This window comes from Lynx rufus, unplaced genomic scaffold (assembly GCF_022079265.1).
Source record: "Lynx rufus isolate CCGP_SWC_20201006 ecotype Redwood Valley unplaced genomic scaffold, mLynRuf1.p SCAF_7, whole genome shotgun sequence".
NCBI classification, from domain to species: Eukaryota; Metazoa; Chordata; class Mammalia; order Carnivora; family Felidae; genus Lynx; species Lynx rufus.
In genome coordinates, this window is record NW_025814889.1 from 132,634,759 (window position 1) to 132,642,131 (window position 7,373).

Sequence of the window (7,373 nt, forward strand, 5' to 3'; positions counted from 1 at the left end):
CCGCCCCTGGCTCCTCCCCCTGACGCTACAGGCTGGGAGTCACCAGGACTTAGAGGCGGGGAAAATCCTGAAATACACCCAAATCAACACATCTAGCCTCTGCTCTAGGCCTCCACGTGCCCCCCACCTGCCCGAACCCCCCTGAGAACCCCCGGACCTCCTCAGGAACTAGCACCTAGTGGGCACCCCCTGTCCCAGAAGGGGGTCCCCGGTCCTGCACCGTCCCCCTCCCCCCCCCCCCCCCCCCGCTCCCAGTCACCTGATTGGCCAGTGCCTGGGCCACGCTGGATGTGAACCACTTTAACTCTCCCCCGCTCTGGCACATAGTAGGTGCTCAGTGAGTATGGGGTGAATAAGTGAAGGAGGGGCTTGAGAACCCCCGAGGCTCCCCTCCCGGGGCTCAGTCCACTCAGCAGCCCCCGCCGTGGCCTCGGTGCTGCAACGGTGCCTCCCCGCTTTCCCCGGGGGGCCAGCGGGTGTGAGGGGGCCAGAACAAGAGCGCTTTGAGGCAGCCCTATCTCCGGAGGGAAGTGGAGGAGATAATGCAGCTTCTCACTTTCCCAGCCCGTCCCAGACGGAGATAACCCAGGGGAGACGGGGTGCCGGAGCCCTACGAGCGGCGAGGCCACCCACCTTCCCCCCCCCGGGTCCCCCCACGATCCCACTATCACAAACTCCAGGCTGAAATCTGAGGACCCGCTCGGAAGAACCGCCTGAGACAGACGATGATAAGCCGGCCAGAGCTGGTGGGGAGGGGGACAAGACTCCAGTGTCCCCTGGGAAATGACCCATAGGCTGCAGCCGCCCTTCCCCAAGGCTGCTTCGACCCAGGCCCTGCCAGGGAACCCACCCTGACCCACCCCACTCTCTCCAGAGCCGCCCTAGACAGAGCTCCTTCCAAAGGCCCATGGAAGAACCTGGAACCAGAGAAGGTGGGGGTCTTGCCCAGGTCACAGTGAGGACTTCAGCCCAGATCCCCCGGCTGCTGCAAGTTTCTCTTCAGCACACCGGACCACCTTCTCGAATACCGGTCAGATACTGGGGGGAAGGGGCAGGCGGCGGGGTGCCAGCACCAGGTCTGAGTGCTAGAGGGTGGGGTGGGGAAAAGAGGAAGGAGCTGCACGGTGGGGAGGGAACCCAGACCTGGGAGCAGGACACCGGGTCTCTGCCCCCAGCTCTGCAGCCATATCACTGGGACCCCTTGACCCAGTCCCTGCGCCTCTCCAAGCCTCAGTTTCCCCATGCAGAAACAGAGATTATAACGATTTTGCCATACGAGTGTTGCATAGGGAATTGAGAGACTCCACTTGTTCGAGCGCCTTGGGGCGGCGCCTGGACCCTGGCAAACACTCTAAGGAATTGACGTGATTCTGCGGTTTTCTTCTGCTCAAACAGAGCACTGTGGGGGGCAGGGCAGCCCCGGTCCCAGGCTTCCGCGTCCCCCCTCTCGGCAAGTCTGCTGAGCCAGTGACCGTCCTGTGGTCGGCACGTCCATCCAGAAGGCACAGCTGGCCGGCCCAGGGCTGGGGGAACAACTGATGGATGAATGCGTGAGCGCCGGAGCCGATCCGCCCCGTTGCTTGCCAGAGGAGGGGCTCTCAGCCCGGCTTCCTCCCCAGCCTGACCCTCCTCTTCCCCCGTTTTAGCTTCCTGCGTCACCCCCGCCCCCAGGTGGAAGCAACAGGTGGACAGCGGAGAGGAGCACTCAGCCAAGAGACAAATGTGCTGCTTCCCACGGGCTGGCAGCCCAGGGACTGACCACCTGCTCTCCGCTCACCACCAGCCCGAGCAAGGCCTTCCCGCAGACCCACGCTTCCCGGCATTTGATGCCTAAGAGCGCGGACTGGCGCGAGACCCAGGACACGGAGAGGCCCCTGTGCACGGAGAGCCCTTGCAGCCCAGTGGCTGGAGGTGAGCCACTTCCGGAGGGGGGGAGGGGGGTGTGGAAGCTCCAAGCCCCTCATCTTGACTTTCAGTGAAGTCACCTGTAGCACCGGCTCTGGCTCTCACAGCAGAATGAACGTTAGATAGGGAAACTGAGGCCCAGAGCAGGACGTGTCTTTTCCAGGGTCACAGAATGAAACAGAGGCAGACAGAAGTGGAACTCAGGGCTCAGTTCTCTGCTCCTGCAGCCCCAGGGCGGGGCTCCTAATACCTCCTCATCCCCACCGTCGCCCATGCCCTGGAACAGACACTGCTCCAAAAACGTACATGAAAGAAAGACGAACACCGTGATTCGTGAGTCGCGACGCGCGCCACGAACAACATGACGCTCCGCGAACGAAGCCGGTCGCCAAGGCCACGTGCTCCGTATGGTTTCATTTATGCGAAACGTCCAGAGGAGAAGACACATCCACTCAGGGTATGCCTGTAGCTCTGGGGCCTGGGGAAAGGGTAATGAGGAGTGACTGCTGGGGGGATATCGGGTTTCTTTCGGGGACAATCTAAAAGGAGGGGGTGCCAAGGTGGCTCAGTAGGTTCAGGGTCTGACTCTTGATCTCAGTTCCTACCTTGATCCCAGGGCCGCGAGTTCAAGCCTCGTGTTGGGCTCCACACTGGGCCAGGAGCCTACTGTAAATAAATGAATGAATGAATGCCAGGCTCTGTTGTAGACGGGGGGGGGGGGGGCTGGGGGGGAGGACCGCAAGGGTCCCCAAGGTCTGACCCTCCCACCCTTCCTCACTCCAGGCCTCTGTTTGCCATCTGTCAAAAGGGCTCCATCAGTGGTTTTCAAACTGCGTTTCAAGGCACCCCGGGGGCCAAGAAGAGATTTCCACCGCCCTGGAGAAAGGATGCCACTGAGGTTCCCCTGGGAACCCACCCACGTCCTGCCTCCCCTTTAGGCCTGGCCCAACCTACAGGATGCGGCTGCCAAATGTAGGTGAGGAAGAGGAAGGCGTGGGGGGTGGTGAGCAGGAATTCGCATCCTGGGGACCAGGAGATGGAAACTCCAGGTGCCTGTGGACCAGCTTCCGGCTCCAGCCTAGGGAAGAAGACTAAGCCACTGCCTCTTGGGACGCGGCTGCCTGGCTCAGAGCCCGGAGCCCTTCCCAGACGTGGTGCCAGCACTCCCTCTTCCCTTCTGGGAGGGGAGACTCTCTGGAGCCTCCTGCCCGGGGCCCCAGGTCCGCACTAGCCGTGGCTCCGGCCACCGAATCCCAGGCACTTTGGAGGGTGAAGCTGGGCCCCGGGCAGGGTGCTGGGGACCCTGGCCCTGGGGAGTTCACAAAGCCCCCATTATGCTCGCCCAAGTCTTAACGCCAGCAGCCCGAGAGCCCCCTGAGGACGAGGCCGACAAGATCAGGCAGGAGCACATTCAAATGGGCACTGCGGCATGGTGGGGCCTGTGGCCAAGCGGAGTACCCTTGCGCCGTCCAAAGGGCTGTGAGCCGCCTCTTGCCAGACTTGAATTTTCCAAAGCCGGGGTTTCACCGTGAACTCTCCAGATTTTGGAAAACTCGGGGGGAGCAAAACGCATCCAGGAGCAGGGTACAGGCAGCCCGCGGGCTACCAGTTAGCAAAATGTCTTGGGGCCCGGATACAATGACCCTCTTCCGGGCAAGAAACCTGGGGCTGGGAGAGAAGCAGCAAGTCGCGAGGCCCCCCACGTGGCACGTGGTGGCGTCCAGACGCAAAGCCGCCGCAGATGCGAGGAAGGACGCTCTCGTTAAGCCCTTCCCTTGCTTTTCCAAATAAATAAATTACACTTCCGCCCGCGGTCTCCTTAAAGAAGCCGTGGGACGCCACACACCTCAGCCGTGGGAAAGGGTGAGGAAGCCCTGTGTGTGTCGATGTGGGTCGCTCTCCAAGGTGCGGACGTGTGCTGAAGGTGTAGAGAAAAAAGGAAATATATATTTGAGTGTTTCTGCCTAGGCCATCTCTGGGACAATCCTCCAGAAACGGACTGAAGAGGTGGGGGGGGGGGGGGACGTTTCACCCCACACTCTTTGATGTATCTTGATTGTGAGCCTGTTAGCAAGTATATAGGGGTTTTGTTTGTTTTAATTGTCCCTTCTTCCCCCCCTTTGTGTCATTCTCTGAGCCTGGGAACGAGGGGGGATTTGCAGGTGCCTGGGAGCTAGAGAGGGTGCGGGAGGGGAGATGCCCCAGGTGAGGCCTACTGTGTGCCAGGCCCCTGGGCGCACGAGCCACTCAGTCCTCACAACAACTTTGCGAGGTGAGGCAGTTATAACCGCGTTTTGCAGATGAGGAAACTGAGTCACACAACTAGGAAGTAGGGAAGCTGGCTCAGAGCACCGGGGCCAGGTCTCAGGGTGTCCTTGCTCCTCCTCCACATCTGCCCCTTTCTCAGTGGAAGATCCGAGCCCGGGGTCTGTCACCACCCGACCCAGGCCCCAGGCCAAAGGCACTTTCTCCATGTTCTTCCCAAGAGCTAGTGGGGCAGTTCCGGGGCCCCCCATCCACATCCTCCCGCTCCCATCCATCCAGCTGGGCTCAGAGCAGCTGCTGGCTTACTTCCGGGAATGGCTCAACCCCAGGGCCAAAGACCACCTGGGATCCAGCTAGAATCATTTCCACCCCTGAACCTCTGGTCCAGGTGGGGGCTGCACAGCCCCCAGTAGAGCCTGTGCCTGGGGATCCCCCGGGAAGTCCTGCCCAAGGTGGGATTTGCAGTAGGCCTCAAGAATTCACGGCGTCCGTCCCCTTACACAGCACACAGCATCACCAGGAGGAGATTAGTGCCCCGTTGATCCCTCTGATAAGGAAACCAGAGAGGTTAGGCCATTAGCCTACAGTCACACAGCGAATGAGGACTTTGGGCCAGTCACATCCCAGTGGGGCCTTGGCTTCGTCCGCTGTAGAAGAGGACAGAAGGACACCTCCCAGGCTGTGATGGAGAAGCATTGAGGGACCCGATGTGAATACAGGGATGGAGAAGATACTCTTCCCTGCTGAGAGTGAGGGGCTCCCAGGGAGGGAGCTGGCGCTCAGAAGATGCCCCAGCACAGCCTGCGGGTCAGCAAGGACTTCCCCGAGGAGGGGGTGTATGCAAGGCCCTAGGGCAGTGCAGCTAATCCAGGAAGCGCCCTTCTGCAGGGTGGGCGTCAGCACTCTGAATGCTAAGGGATATGGCCAGGCCAGGGAGCCCACCGGGGGCCTGGGAGAGGGGCTTTCTGGGTGGAAGAGAAGGCGGCGTTCCTCAAGATGGAGAATGAGGTCAGGGCTCGGCCGACGCCAGCAGGTGATTCCTCCTGGCTAGTTCCTGCCCTGCCCAGGGGGGAGAACCCACCCCCAGGCCTTCCCTGCCACCAGCCAGTGGTCAGGCCTGCGCTGCCCGATGCCCCCTGTGCTGACTCATGTCCGTCCGGCTGGCCCTGGCTGGAGCGAGGGGGCGGACCCCACTCCATGCTTGACCTTATCAGGCCTTGCTCGAGTCCAGCCGCCTGGACATGGGCAGGGCCTCGGCACCTCCCCACCCCCTCCCTCCCCTGGCTGATCAGGGCCTGCAGGAGCTCATGGGAGCCCGCGGCCGGGACAGGCAAGGAGGACGGTGGCCCGAGAAGGGAGGAGGGCAAGAGCCTGGCCAGGGTGCCCTGTGGGGCTGCCCGGCGGCCCCCTGCCCGCTGGGACAGAGCTGGGCATGGGCTATTTTTAGTTCTCAAATGAGGAATAGTGACATGTAGCAGCTGCTACAAGGAGGCTTTTCACGGCAGCAACCTGCCCCCGGAAGCAACGCACGCGCACGCATGCACGGACACACCCATGCAGACGGCGTGCGCGCGCACTCATGCACGGACACACCCACGCACACGGCACTCGTGCAAATACATGAGTGTGTGCAAATGACCATGCGCACCCACAGAGGCGGGTACACAGGTATGCAGCCGTGCACTCGCACAGAGACATGCCCACGTTTACCTACAGACACGCACACAAGCATTCACGTGCACACAGATACGCACACACGCACATCGCACGGGCCTGCCAAAACACTGAAGGCTGTACCCAGGACCCACCCAAGTGCACACCCAGGCTGTATTCAACTGCAGAAGCCCCCCCCCCCCCCGCAGCCCCCACAGGTGTGCACACATACTTTGGACCCTTCAACCACTTGCTGGCCCGTCTACTGATGCCCTCGAGGAGCTCCCAGCCTGGGAGCTATAAACAGGCAGTGACTACACAGCAGGACCCACATTGTGGTGGGGGTGGTAGGGGGCTATAGCTGCACAGAGGGGGCCCCGGTCCCATCTCCTCTGCTTTCTCCTACCCCAGGGGACAGAAACCCACAGAGGGCTTGGGACAGGTTACTCAAGGCTCCCCCTGAGTGAGACCCCAGCACAGATGTCCTTTCCAGGATCCTCTCCCAATGCCTTCCAGTCATCTGATTCCGGGTTTGGGAATATCCAACACTATAAAATCCAAAAGCCTATTTCCATGCTTCTCTCCTTCTCAAGAGTCTACATATTTTTTTTAAGAGAGAGAGAGCAAGTGTGAGTGGGGAGGAGCAGAGAGAAAGGGAAACAGAGGCTCTAAAGCGGGCTCTGCACTGACAGCAGTGAGCCCGACGCGGGGCTCGAACTCATGAACCGTGAGATCATGACCTGAGCTAAAGTCGGATGCTCAACCTACTGAGCTGCCCAGGTGCCCGAATAGTCTACATTTCTAATACATGTTGACTCGATCTGATGAAACCAATCAAACTGTAAACGAGCTTACCTTTTGACCCAGTAACTCTCCTAAGGCAACTTCTACGCTCTAGGAACCACCCAGCAGGTGCCAAAGGGACAGGGCAAAGACGTTCGTCGTGGCATTGTGTCTGATGGAGAAAAGCTGGAAACGACCTCATGTCCATCAGCGAGGGCTCATCGAATGAAGGACGGCAGAGTCACACGTGGACTAGTGGAAAGGATGAAGTCAGCTGTAGAGAGAGAATCTGGACCCTCTCCTGATACGCGCGTGGATGGGTGGGTGAGAGCCATTCACGAATGTTCTGCGGAGCGTGAACCCCTTTGAGTTTTCAAAACACAATCTCGGGGCGCCTGGGTGGCTCAGTCAGTTGAGTGCCTGACTTCGGCCCAGGTCACGATCTCACAGTTTGTGAGTTCGAGCCCCGCGTCGGGCTCTGTGCTGACAGCTCGGAGCCTGGAGCCTGCTTCCGATTCTGTGCCTCATTTTCTCTCTCTGCCCCTCCCCCACTCCTGCTCTGTCTCCCTCCCTCCCTCCCTCTCTCTCTCTCTCAAAAATAAACATTTAAAAATAATTTTTAAAGCATAATCCCTCTATAAGATTCTGACATGTGCGGAGAGAAGACGGACAACAGACAGGGGAGGGCCCTGGGACCCGGGTATGTATCCTGCGGCTGCCGAAACAGATCATCACAAACTGGGTGGCCTAAAACAACAGACAAATAT

General features: G+C 60.0%; 1 long non-coding RNA gene across 3 annotated transcripts; it reads left to right on the forward strand.

The window, feature by feature from the left end:
- The first annotated feature begins 1,530 nt into the window (after positions 1–1,530).
- Positions 1,531–6,990, forward strand: LOC124502232 (uncharacterized). 3 transcript variants are annotated; one of them, XR_006959878.1, is made up of 4 exons: positions 1,531–1,911; positions 2,069–2,362; positions 2,689–2,881; positions 6,722–6,990. It is a non-coding gene; the product is annotated as an uncharacterized LOC124502232 (long non-coding RNA). The 3 variants fall into 3 exon arrangements; XR_006959879.1 differs by having other exon boundaries at positions 2,689–2,877; XR_006959877.1 differs by lacking the exon at positions 6,722–6,990 and having other exon boundaries at positions 2,689–3,826.
- The last annotated feature ends 383 nt before the right edge of the window (positions 6,991–7,373 follow it).